The sequence below is a fragment of the Danio rerio genome, chromosome 22, assembly GCF_052040795.2.
Source record: "Danio rerio strain M-AB ecotype USA chromosome 22, GRCz13ab, whole genome shotgun sequence".
NCBI classification, from domain to species: domain Eukaryota; kingdom Metazoa; phylum Chordata; class Actinopteri; order Cypriniformes; family Danionidae; genus Danio; species Danio rerio.
The window spans coordinates 25,803,445-25,816,894 of record NC_141042.1 but is presented as its reverse complement, the minus strand read 5'-3'; the positions used below and the strand labels follow the sequence as shown (position 1 = coordinate 25,816,894).

General features: G+C 35.0%; 1 long non-coding RNA gene across 1 annotated transcript in view; it reads right to left on the bottom strand.

The window, feature by feature from the left end:
• si:rp71-23d18.8 overlaps nucleotides 1-10,015 on the bottom strand; it is a 32,774-nt gene extending 22,759 nt beyond the window's left edge. The window contains exons 1-3 of the long non-coding RNA XR_015522512.1: nucleotides 9,997-10,015; nucleotides 5,412-5,538; nucleotides 1,288-1,412 (exon numbers count right to left, since the gene is read on the bottom strand). This is a non-coding gene — a long non-coding RNA (si:rp71-23d18.8). The remainder of the gene's footprint in view (nucleotides 1-1,287; nucleotides 1,413-5,411; nucleotides 5,539-9,996) is intronic.
• Nucleotides 10,016-13,450: the final 3,435 nt, after the last annotated feature.

Below are 13,450 nucleotides of genomic sequence, written 5' to 3'. Positions count from 1 at the left end.
TTAAAAAACAATACAGTAGCAAAAGATGACCACTTTCATCAGATTGTATGTTTTCTTACATAGCTGGATGTTGCACTTAAACAAAATAATTGTGTGCACTTGCCGAAACTGATTAGCTCAAGTCACACTGAAGACAGCCGACAGAAGATTCCACTTGGTCTTAAAACCTTTTTTGATGGCATAGCAGTCAAAATATGACAAATGAGCTTGTGTATGGGACAAATTCTTTCAAACCACCCAAATCCCCCTTGGCTACGGGCTTGATATTGATGTGCATATCACACTTCCGGCTGGTCGTGTGTCGTATCTATACTTCATGCTAAACCAGCCCCGTGCAAAGACTATCAAAGGGGCATGTGCCGTATAAAATATTTGGTTGGGGGGGTTTCTCACGGGGGCACTTCAGATCATTTTGGAAGGCCACTTTCTATCCAAGACTAAAAACTAAAAAGGGCATGTGCACTGCACAGATTGAGCTCTATGTGTGCACGTGCCTGTGCTTAACACTAAATTTCACTATTTTATAATAATAACTCCTGTATAGTAGTCCCACAATCAAAACTACAGCCCAAACATTTCTGGGCCCTTTCAACCCAACTTTGGGTCAAATATGAAGAAACCCAACCGTATTTAATAAATGTAACACACAAGATCAGTTTCTACACATTTAGCCCAAATCTGTGCTTAAACAACTAAGAATTCTTTAGACTAAACAAAAACATATGGCTTATTAAAAAGTCATTTAATTTTTTTATTTTGCAATTAATGCTGTTATTTTGCTTAAAAAAAGTTCTGGGTTGGTATAACCCAATGATGGGCCAAATAAGGCCAATTCCCACCCCTGAGTTAAAAAGCGTAATTTAAATTTATTTACAATGAGTTATAGTGAGCAAGTAATTAAATACAATTACATTGAGTAAATCTCTAATTAAAACTAGATCTAATCCTTGTCCTAAAAGCTTTCTGCATGTTTAGATAAAAAAGCACATACTTTAAAATGACAACATGACAGTGTACTGCCTGACGAATGTTATTAGATCCATTAAATTTGTCCCCAAAGCACAGGCACATCAGAAAGACTCAAACTCTCAGACACACGCTTGTACATGCAGCCGCCACGGGGCTTTTATGACAATGATAATCGCTCCATGTTCTGTCATTTTGTGGCCTCTGATGTCGAGCCAAGATCTGCCATGTTTAACCTACATTTTACTTCAACGTTTACAGCGTCAGTGTGACTAAAATCAAAAAGCATCTGGAGCAGCCTTTATCATGAATGGCACTGACCCTGAGAGCCAGAGGGCATGAGTGGATGTTGGCGTGATGAACACAGTTTTCTTCATTGGCCAACATTGTTCCAGTTTGAGGGGCATTCCTGCTCCAGGCAGCATCTTCTGGCATCTGAAGCATTGCTGAGGGAGAAAGGGAAATATATATTTCGAAACCATCCTGACGCAATAACATCCCTACACATTCCTCATGAACACCATAATCTTTGATGCAATACTGTAACCTCATCCGATATACATTTTTAATTAGTCACAAATTGTTTATTTTGTTTGCGCCTATTGTTTTTTAGGTGAACAATTGATCTGTGTAAGTGAATCCACTGGGGAAAAAAAAGTGTGTTTTAGTAATCTTCAATCATACTTTCCTTCCATGTATGAAGTGGTGCTCCTTCTTCTAAAAATAATTCAATGATGTCAGCCGCAAGATTCCTAACCACACCCCTTTAACCATTAGTTTGGGGGAATGATGCACAAAAAGAAAGCTCCACACATACTCAATATTTCGTTTTTGTGGGTTATATGCATGGCATTTATGCACTGTTTTTCTGCCACCTTTAAGCTTTCTGTGAAAAGCTGATCACAGCAGGTCAACATGATGGCAGATTGACATTGTACCTGAACATCGTAGGATGTTTTTGTTTTGAGATAAAAATCTAGTTGACATAAGAACCCAATGTCAGACCAGTGTCAATGTCCAACGCTGGACAGATGTTGCATTTTGGTTACCGAAAAACTAGAAAAAAATATCAACAAATTATTAATGTCATTTCATGACTTTTTTTAACATCAAAATGGCGGTGTCCTTAGACGCTGGCGACCTAAACCTAACCTAATTTTAACATCTTATGACTAGGGTTGGGTATCGTTTGGGTTTCTTCGATACCGGTACTAAATCAATACTTTTAAAACTACCGGTGCCAAAACGGTGCCTGAACCGATACCTTTTAGCCACAAAATTAATCAACAAAAAAAAAACTATATATATATATATATATATATATATATATATATATATATATATATATATATATATATATATATATATATATATATCATTATAATTGAACAATATAAATATTTATTTATAATAAGTTTAAAGTAAACATCAATTCATATTTTATTTATTTAAATTGCATTAATACATTTCTTTTGATCATTTGCATTTAAATGCAAGATTTGCATTATGCTATAAACATTACATTAGCTTAGCATTACATTACATTACTAACCTGTGGAAAGGCTGTCATCAAAATCAGGGTGCACTTGGGGCTTGTGACTTCTTTTACATGGACATCAGTGATCTGATGATTTGCCGTAATCTGAATAAGACAATAATATGATTCGGGTGTTTACATGAGTTGGTTTTTGAATGTTACATTCAAGATTCCCAGCTACATGTTATAACACATAGATCAGTAACATCATTGCATCACCAGCCTGTAAATGTTTCCTCTGCAGTTTGTGTCTGTGGTCCTTTCAGATGTTAAAAAATCACTGTTTTTGTGGTAGACTCTTAATCAGAGTATTGTCTTAATCATATTAAAATCAGAGTATTGGTGTCCATGTAAATGTACTCAGATAATGTGTCAGATGATGTCACAAGCTGCCAGAGATGGTCCATTCCTCACCTTTAAGGTGATTCAATGAGCCCTCACATTTTATAAGTTTGACGTGTTTCTCTCTTACACGCAACTTTTGTAAAACATCTGCTGCATGTTGGTGTGTCAGAATCCTTGCTTGTAAAATATAGCCATACTGTAGAATGATTCGTTTAAGCAAATTAGATGAACGCGATCATGTCGCGTGTTGATGAAGTGTGTCTCTCGCCGCATGAGCCGTTTTGCGCGCTTTCCCTGACATCGCTGACATTCGTATCCCTCAAAGCTGTTTAGAATTAAACATTTAGAGATGATGTGACACAACTCTTACTCATGTGTGTCTTTAATGCACCCCTTTATGCTTCTTAAGCTTGTCACACAGCGGATGCACCGCTCAGAGCCGCGACACAGAGCGCACATGAAAGTTGATAGCATCACACACCAGACTTACATATTCGCATGTTATTTAAAATGAAACTATTCAGATGGCGCTCTGTGGCAGGGCAGAAAATTGAACAGTCATGAGTCGCTGACTTGCGAATTCTAAATGCATGGCGATGCGCGTTCCCGAGCGGCGCTTCCGGTGCGTGACTTGCTTAACGTTCTTATTGCAGCACCGAAATTAGGCACCGAAATTAATATGCTGGTTTGATCCGGCGCACACCGGTTCCAAAGGAGTTTCGGTACCCAACCCTATTTATGACTGTGTGTCTGCTGGGATGTGACTTTTTTCAATTTCTTAACAGTTCTTTTAAAGCATTGATAATATAATTTAATTCAAATATATTCATTCAAATGGACTAAAGTGCCTGAGCGGGCTTATTAGAAATTAAAACCCCCTATGCATGTAGCCTTTTGGAAATACTTCAACATACTGCAATAAATGTCTTATAAATTTCTAGTTCATTTCATTTCATTTTCCAGGATATTTTAAGTCAATTTGTACTGTTGAACTATTTGTCAACAATACTGAATATACAGTGCTCAGCATAATTGACTACACCTCATTTTGAAAATGAATATTTTTATCCCTTTCTCAGTAAATATACGCAATGTATTTTGGTGTATTTAAACAAAACAGATCAAAAAGATATATTTATTAAAATAATATCTTAGTCACTATGCAAATTTAGAAATTGAAAGATAATACAAATAAATTCAAGCAAATTATTGCAAAAAAACCTTAACATTTTTTACAAAAATTCAACTAAATTTTCCGCTATTTTTTGTGCTCCTTTTGATTTTTCTTTTTTTTTTTTTTTTTGAATTTAAAACCCAAAAAGTTAAAGTAACTCAAACCATTTGAGGGAACTGATTGCAACAAACCATTTAAGTTCAAAAACGAATCCTAATGAGTACTGTGAACTTAATCCATATGAGTAAACAAAGCAATTTGAGCACAGTAAAACCCAATAAATAAGAAGAACTCAAACCAACTGAGTACTGTAAAACCCAGTAAGTTAAGGCAACTCAACCCAATTAAGGAAACCGATTGCCTCAAACCATTTGGGTTAAAAAAACAAATCTACTGTGAACTTACTTATGTTGAAGTAATGAGGTATTTAATTAACTCTACCTTCAAAGAATTTAAAACTCCTTTCAAATGAGTAGAATTAACTTTCAGTCAATTTTGAGTTAACTACACTATTTTTTTATTTGATAAAGTTGAATGTTGGGTTTTACAGTGTAGTTTTTGGGCTGTTATTGAAAGCTTCAGAACTGACTAATCTGATGTATATGCACAAATATAATATTGTATAGCTTATTAATTAAAATGTGAATTTAAAAGATAGATTTGTGAGGGATGTACTTATATATGCTGAGCACTGTATGCACAGAGAACGTATTTGAAGCCTCCCTGCTAAACATTTGTCTTCCCACATTTAGACAGGAATCACACAATATATAACATGTTTTTTTTTTATCGTCTTTTGGAGTTAGATGAAGAGTGGTTTCAAAAAACTTTACCAGATGTTTTTTTTTTTGTTGTTGTTTATTTTATATATTATATTATTAGCTAGACTTTTAATCTTAATTGCGTGTATATGTTTTTTTTAATTACCAAAGACCACAATTTCAGCTTAAACTCTTCTCAGTAGATAGTTTACTCAGAAATGTAAACTCCTTTAACATTTACTCCCACTTGTCTGAAACCTGTTTGAGTTTCTTTCTTTTGTTGACACATAAGATTGAAAGATTGAGGAATGTTTGAAACCGGTAACCACTGAATGCTTTCCCCCCCCTTCTTCTTCGTGTTTAACAGAAAAATAAACTCATGAAAGACTGGAAGCACATGAAGGTGAGTAAATATTCATTGTTGGGTGAACTATCCCTTTAAAGTTCTGTTGAAGAAACATCATATAGCTCTCGGATGGCCTATCGCTTTTCTGTTAATCTTTACAATACAGTGGAGTGCAGTATTATGGTTACAGCTCTGCATGCTGAATGTTAAAAAAAGAGTGAAAGCGGTTTCTGAACATAATAAAGTACATCTGAGAAGGCTGGCATTGTGAGTTGTGCTCACCTGAACTGGAAAATCTTGTTTTTAACGGCGTATTCATGAAAGGAATCAGTGGCAGTGACAGTAACGTTGAACTCCTCCCCGTCGGTGACCTTTTCTGGTGGACGTTGAACCCAAGCTATTTCTAAACCTGTGAAAACATTGTGTAAGTGGGTGTGAAGTCTTTAAACTTTCCTTGAAGGAAAGGAAATATCAAAATGATCCTAAACAAATGTTTATCCACTTGAGTGAGATCTCACCACAGCAGTTTAAATACTGATTTGAATCAACTTCCAAATAAACACTATTTTGTTGGACTACTGTTTAAGAAACTTCCTTTAAGTTGGAAATTTGTGTTTGCAGGATATAATAATCAATTCTTAAAGGGATCGTTCATTAAAAATAGTCCAGTAATTAATCATTTTGTAAACTGGATCAATCTCAATACAGGGATGTGAGGATTTTCATTTGTTAATGATAATTAGCATATTGAAAGTGTGTTTGTGGCTTGTCTGATAAATATATTTTACTCAGCTTTCCCACTCAAGTATTTTAAACTTTTATTGAACACAAACAAGATATGTTGAAGAATGTTGGACAAAGTCTTTGACATTTTAGGAGCAAAAAATTCTATGGAAGTCAATGGCTGTTTTTTCCCCCAGTATTCTTCAGCATATCCGCCATATATGTGTTCAACAGAAGATAGAGAACCAAACAGGTTTGTAATGAGTAGGTGATGAAAAAACGATGACAGAATTTTCATTTTGGGGTGAACTATTCCTTAAAAGCCTGTCATGAATTTATAAGTATGAAACTAAAGCCACCAAGTGTTGCTAAGTCTCTGCCTTAATGAGTGATTCATTGGATCATTTATTCAAACGATTCATACAATTCAATTCAATTCAATTCAGCTTTATTTGTATAGCGCTTTTACAATGTAGATTGTGTCAAAGCAGCTTCACATAAATGGTCATAGTAACTGGAACAGTGTAGTTCAGTTTTTAGTGTTTAAGTTCAGTTCAGTTCAGTTTAGCTCAGTTCAGTGTGATTTAATCATTACTGAGAGTTCAAACACTGAAGAGCCAATTTATCGATGCGTAGCTCTACCAATCCTGAACCATGTGAGGCAGTGGCGACAGCGGAGAGGGAAAAAAACTTTCACCTGATGGGAGTGAAGAAAAAAAACCTTGAGAGAACCAGACTCAGTTGGGCACGACCATTTTAATTTCTCCGCTGGCCTAAAGTCTTGTGCAGAGCTTCATTCGCCGTGGTTTAGGCTGGAAGATGGCCTCAGCGAAGACTCGTCTGTCCCTGGAGCGTCGCTGGAATCAGACTCATGTTCTCCACTCCCCACGACCATCAGCGCAGCAGCAGCTCAGGATATACAAGATACTATATTCATTAAAAAAATACTACTGTAAAACCCAAAAAGTTAAGATAACTCAAACCATTTGAGGAAACAGATTGCAACAAATCATTCGAGTTATAAAAGTAATCTATTTGAGTAGATTACTCAAAAACTAATCCTAATGAGTACTGTAAACTTAATCCATTTGTGTAAACAAAGCAATTTGTGCATAGTAATAACCAATAAATGAAGATAACTTAAACCAACTGAGTATTGTAAAACTTAATGAGTTGAGGCAACTCAAACCGTTTGAGGAAACCGATTGCTACAAACCATTCGAGTTATAAAAGTAATCTATTTGAGTACTGTGAACTTACTCCATTTAAGTTGAAGTAATGAGGTATTTAATTAACACATTACCCTCAACATTGAGTTAAAAACTCTTTTCACATGAGTAGAATTAACTTTCAGTCAGTTTTGAGTTAACTACACTCATTTCATTTGATAAAGTTGACTTGGCTTTTACAGTGGATGTAAATAGCTGTAAGCAATAGCAATAATCACAAATTTTAGGAGTGTAAACGTCACTTTTTAGGCTAATACTTCTTGTTTAAATTTGCTAAAAGGGCTTTTTATTTATTTACATTTACAGATATAAAACTTTCCAATAAATATTAGTTTAAAACCCAAAACAATATGTTTTAATGAAGTCTTAAACAATGATTAAGATTATTTTGGATGATGAAAGCATTTTCAAAAAAGCACAATAGATTGAACAAAGGAACATTCCTAAAATAAGTGAGCTATACTTTAAGAAAAATTCCAAAAACAGTAGGTACATTAATGTCACTTTTAAAACTTGTGTATAAAGGGCCTGACATAAAAGAAAATTGAAATTTTATAATCATATAAATCATTTTATAATTATTTAATACAAACTTTCTTTAACTTAATTTGTTAAGAAAGCTTTAGGGTGGCAGGATCAGTGATGATAATTATTTATTTTAAGTCTGTAAAACTACTTCAGTTAATATTTTAGGTTATTCACTAAAATATATCATTTAAATCGTTCATGGAGCTGAATGCAGTAAATAGTCTGTATAAAAAAGGTTGAAAATAAACCAGTGCAAACAATCTAGCTTTTATAACCAAAATATTTTGCAAAAAAATGATTACTGCAGTAAAATATTTGTAGTCTTTTAATACACATGGTTTTTGTCAGATGTTTCTCACTGGCCTTCATTATATGGGCAAATACAAGAATCTCTGTTTTATCTTATTTTTTTATTTTATATTTTTTGAGAGTCAATTTTGACAATATCCAGATGCTAAATTGAAACTGTTCACATTTATTTTCACATCCGCATAATGATGCACAGTGTTTCCTGAAAGTTAAGCCTAGGAAAAAAATATAAAGAGAGAAAAAAAGAGCAGGAGCTAAGGTTGAACCCTGTGGAACCCACGGGTCAAGTTGCTTGGGAATATCATAAAAAGTTTACACTGGCTGAAATTTTAAATGAAAGCTTCAGAACTGACCATGGCAATTTTACAGATCTTCCGGAATAGACTAGGATTCTTCAGTGACACCAGGCCCAGACTAGGCATGTGATGATAACTGTTTTCAAGGTTTACCAAACTTTATATTATAACATTCCTACAGAATATGTTGATTTTACATGTTTTATTTCATTTTTTAAGGTAACAATATCTCCAGCTAAAAAGGAACCTCCACATCAAAAGCTACAGTTCTAAAATGTTTTCAATGTTTCTTAAAATGAAAAACATTGTGTTCATTTGGTGAAAATATTGTTGTTTTTTACCCCAACATTTAAAAAAGGAACATATTTTAGAGCAGTAATCAACAATACAGTGATATTCTAAGGGCGTACTCACACTATGCTAACCGAACAGTGCCCAGGCCCATTTCCCGGATCGTTTGAGAAGTGTGAGTGCTCTGAATTGGGCTTAGTTTGCTTGGCAGGCCCTGGCCCGGTTGGAAGAAGTGTGCCTGAGCGCGGTTCACTTGGGCTTTGGCGCGGTACTTGTGTGTGTGTGTGTGTGCAAAATGCACCTAAGCCTGAAACTGAAAGCGAGACGTGACTTTTAAGGGACCGTTTAATATGGATTATTTAATCATTCTTACTGTTCAGTTATCGCAAACTGCTGTAGTTTATTTAATACGCAAACCCCTCACTGCACGACAGCTACACCTTCAGCAAACCTCCTAATTCCTGCAGCACGAGGACTTAATGATTTTTTATGAGCGTCAAATGTAGCGGATCTGTTCGACGAAATATTTGAAAGCGTGTCACTGCATATCAAACGACTTATAACGATATAACGATAAAGAAATCTCCACTGTGCTTAGCAAAAGCGCTTACTGAACGATGACGTAAGCGTGCCCAGGCCCGAATGTAATGGGGGAGACGGGAGGGGGGACAAGCATTATCAAAGGTTATCATACTGTCAGAATTATATGTGGGCTCATGTCTATCCCAGACCCACGGCTTTGAAAGTTTAACCAAAATTAAACATTTGCTCTGATTTCAGCCATGTCAGGGCACTTCAGAGACTAGAAAATATCTTTGTTTGATAGGACGATCTTGTGCAAATCAAGTGTACTGTGATGACTTTTTTAAAAAAAATCATTGAGTCTAATTGGTAGATGTGAGAAACTGTAAATATTAACTTCTAGATGCTAATTTTGTAATGATTTGGAGCATAATAAACTAACAAATAATCATAATAAACACCAAAAAAAAGGATCATTTTGAATTATAACTTAATTCAAACAAAATAGTGGAATGCAATGCCTGCCTTAGTAATTCTATAGCCTGTGTATTTGAATAATGTATAAAAATACTAAATACTAAAAATGATTCATTTGATTATGTATACTGCTGTGTGACTGCTCACAGTCTTTGATTGGCTGATTTTTGGTTGATGTTGAAGTTTTGAAGTTAATTGTTTTTACACATTAAAAATAAAACAATTAAGTACTTCCCTAAACACTTAAGATTTTTTCAGCTCATTTGAAATAAATAGATTGAACAAGCAATAAAAAATATTTTTTAGAGTTAATTACATCTCATCATGGTGTAAGAGTCTCTAAAACATAAAGTTAACGTGTACATGTCCTGTTTATCTTATTGAATCGCCGTGATGCAAATGTGGTTTATCTATACAGTATGTAATCAGTGCCCACACCGGAAGAATAAATCATCCTGTTTATGCTGGAATACATCCGACATGAGGACCTACAGGTGGCCATCGAGCTCATATTTGCAAAAGTATCAACAGGAAAAGCAGGTTTCCCGTTACTCACAGTCTGAAGCACGCCTGGAAGTTTAGGCTTGTCATGCTGTAATTAAACTGTGTTGCAACTGCAGGAGCCTGACTGGAGCTCAGGTGTGGAGATCTGCACCAGCTCGTTTTGGCTTCACGGTTGCGTAACAAAAGAAAATTCGACAATTATTATTGTTCAATGCACACTGGGAGTTATTTCTATAAAGAAAACTTCAATAAGGACCCGGCGATGTTAGAAAAAAAAAAGAGAAAAGTATTTAATAAGCTGTACATATTGTGTTATTTATAGATAGTTTCTACATTTAAATATTAAAATGATGAAAACAAAAAAGATCCATTTGTAGATATGAAGCATCACCCAGTGTCACTGTTGTTGTATTATATACTAATATAACATTTAACAAAAAATAAGAGTTCTCTTTTGATTACATTTTTTTTTGTCATTTTGATTTATTATTTTCATTGTTCCCTATTTCCACCTGGGGACACTCATCTCAAGGCCTCTAGAAAGTGTGTAGTACCATTGATCCAAGACCTGTGAAGAGATGACGCCAAACTTGGAGGACTTCAAGAGCTATCCATAATCTTGGACCAGGCTGTATCCTGAGCAGATGCTGTGGTGGTCATAGAGGAGTGGAGAGCATGAGACTGATAGACTCCAGTGACAAAAGACTCTCTGTATTGATTCCGTGGGCATTTTGATCACCTGCCAGTGACCTACTTAAACCTGCAGCTTTTCAACGACGGACAGCCAGCGTTCTTCATCCTCCGGAACTTCAATGTTAAGCTGTTTTGACACAATCTACATTGTAAAAGCCCTATAGAAATAAACATGAATTGAATATCTGTTTTTATATTTGCTAAAATATCTCAACATACTATATATTAACAAAATAATTTTCATAACATGATATTTGTGCATGAACTAAAAACTGTCTGTGATTTGCTCATTCCTTTACGCTGCAGAAATGTTTTGATGGATAGAAAGCATCTTAAAAAAAAAAAACATTTAAAAACTTAATTGTAACAACTCTATTATTTTTAATATTTTGTAATACTACATCTTTTATCTAAACCAGTGATGCCCAAAGTAGGGCCCGCGGGCCAAAGTTGGCCAATGGTAACCTTTGATTTGGTCCACCATCCCATCTGAGGGGAGAGTATATAAAACTTACTTATATATAAAAATAAATTAGGAAATTACCCATGTTAAGTGGGTAGTTTGGTATATTTACCTTTGGCCCTCTGTTCTCAATGATGTTTTGTTTTTGGCCCTTCATACAAAACAGTTTGGGCACCCTTGATCTAACAAATTGTATTTTTTTCTATACAAGACTTCCATAACTTAATTGAATTCAATCATGTTTATGTCTACAGCGCTTTTACAATGTAGATTGTGTCAAAGTAGCTTCACATAGAAGTTCTAGTAAACTGAAAATGTCAGTCCAGTATTTCCAGATTCCCAATAAGTATTTGTGCATTTAATAAAATGTATTTATTAAAGAAATATTTATAGTTGCATTTATTTACTATAAAAAAAACTAAAAGTACATCATTTATACACAAAGATTTTGTCATATTGAATCAAGTGAACATCATACACAAACAGATATTAGCTAAATCTCCTTGAATTTACACGACTGACCATATACAATCACGATTATAGTCAACTATGTACAGTACAAACTTTTATAAAGTCATTATTCTCACACGTGAAGACTACGAAATGCACATGACATTACTCAAATGCGTACATAATAGCTACAATATGATCTAAACCTACAAATCTACATCTATTTTAAGATATAAAAATGCAGTACAGTACAACATACAAATCAACAGATTGACACAGATATTAAACTAGCACAGTGTATGAATTCAATCTGTTAATAAAACTTGTCAACAGGTGAAGAGTGACGAAGTTTAACCTTTCAATTTCACTGCTGTCGGAGAGGAACGTGTTTGGACATGGAGGAGCTCATGCGGGAAATGATCAACAAAAGTGGAGAAAAATAAAAGTGCATTCGTTTGTAATAGGTATGTCTATTTCCACAGAATCCCATGATATTTCATCATTAAAAATGAACAATCGATTAATATTTAACCCTAAATATTAAATGTGTGCCTATTTCAGTGGCACACTGTCAACAAGATGTGTAATTGACTCAAAATCAAGCATCCTCACACAGGAAAATGCTTTTCCTGTAAATAAAATGATAGCTATATACTAAAATAAATCAGTGACTACGCTTACATGAACATCAGTAATGGAATTATTTGCCTTAATGAGTAAGACAATGATATGATGGTGTTTACATGAGTCCTTTCATGATCCTGTTTTACATGTTATAGCACATAATTTGATAAACATCATTGCGTCACCCCGCTATCCCCATTTCCTCCTGAGTTTCATTTTATCAAACATTTCATTCTTTCCCCCTTGTGACAAACAAAATATTGGATGAGAGTATGAACTGCTGGTTGTTTTAATGAAATTTAATACCGCATGCTGTATGGGGAAAAAAACATCTGCATTTCTTAGTAGAAACAGCCATGTGTATAGACTATCCTGTCGCAAAACGAAACTAAAATCCTTCACGATGATAATAGATTTTCTTGATCTTCTTTGTAAATAGGTGTTTTATGAACTGATTCCATTTCTATTTTAAGAGTTCCCACTTAGATATGCTTGGCATTTATAGCAGGTTTGGCATGCTGTCCTGGGAGAGAACCCTGCCCTTACAGAAAAGTCACATGAATTTCACATGTGATCACATGTGACCACATGTGATCACATGTGACAACATGTGATCACACATGACCACATGTGAAGTTTATGTGACCACATGTGGACAACATGTGAAGTTCATGTGGCCACATGTGAAGTTTATGTGATCACACATGGCCACATGTAAAGTTTATGTGATCACACATGGCCACATGTGAAGTTTATGTGACCACAGGTGGACAACATGTGAAGTTCATGTGGCCACATGTGAAGTTCGTGTGGCCATATTTGAAGTTCATGTTACCACATGTGAAGTTAATGTGACCACATGTGAAGCTCACGATTACATGTGTTCATGTGACCACATGTGAAGTTTATGTGACCACATGTGAAGCTCACGACCACATGTGTTCATGTGACCACATGTGAAGTTTATGTGACCACATGTGAAGCTCACGACCACATGTGTTCATGTGACCACATGTGAAGTTTATGTGACCACGTGGACAACATGTGAAATTCATGTGGCCACATGTGGACAACATGTGAAGTTCATAGGGCCACATGTGATCACCTTTGACCACATCTGAAGTCAATGTGACCAAATGTGGACAACATGTAAAATTATGCTGTCCACATGTGGACAGCATGTGATCACATGAACCCACATGTGAAAAACAT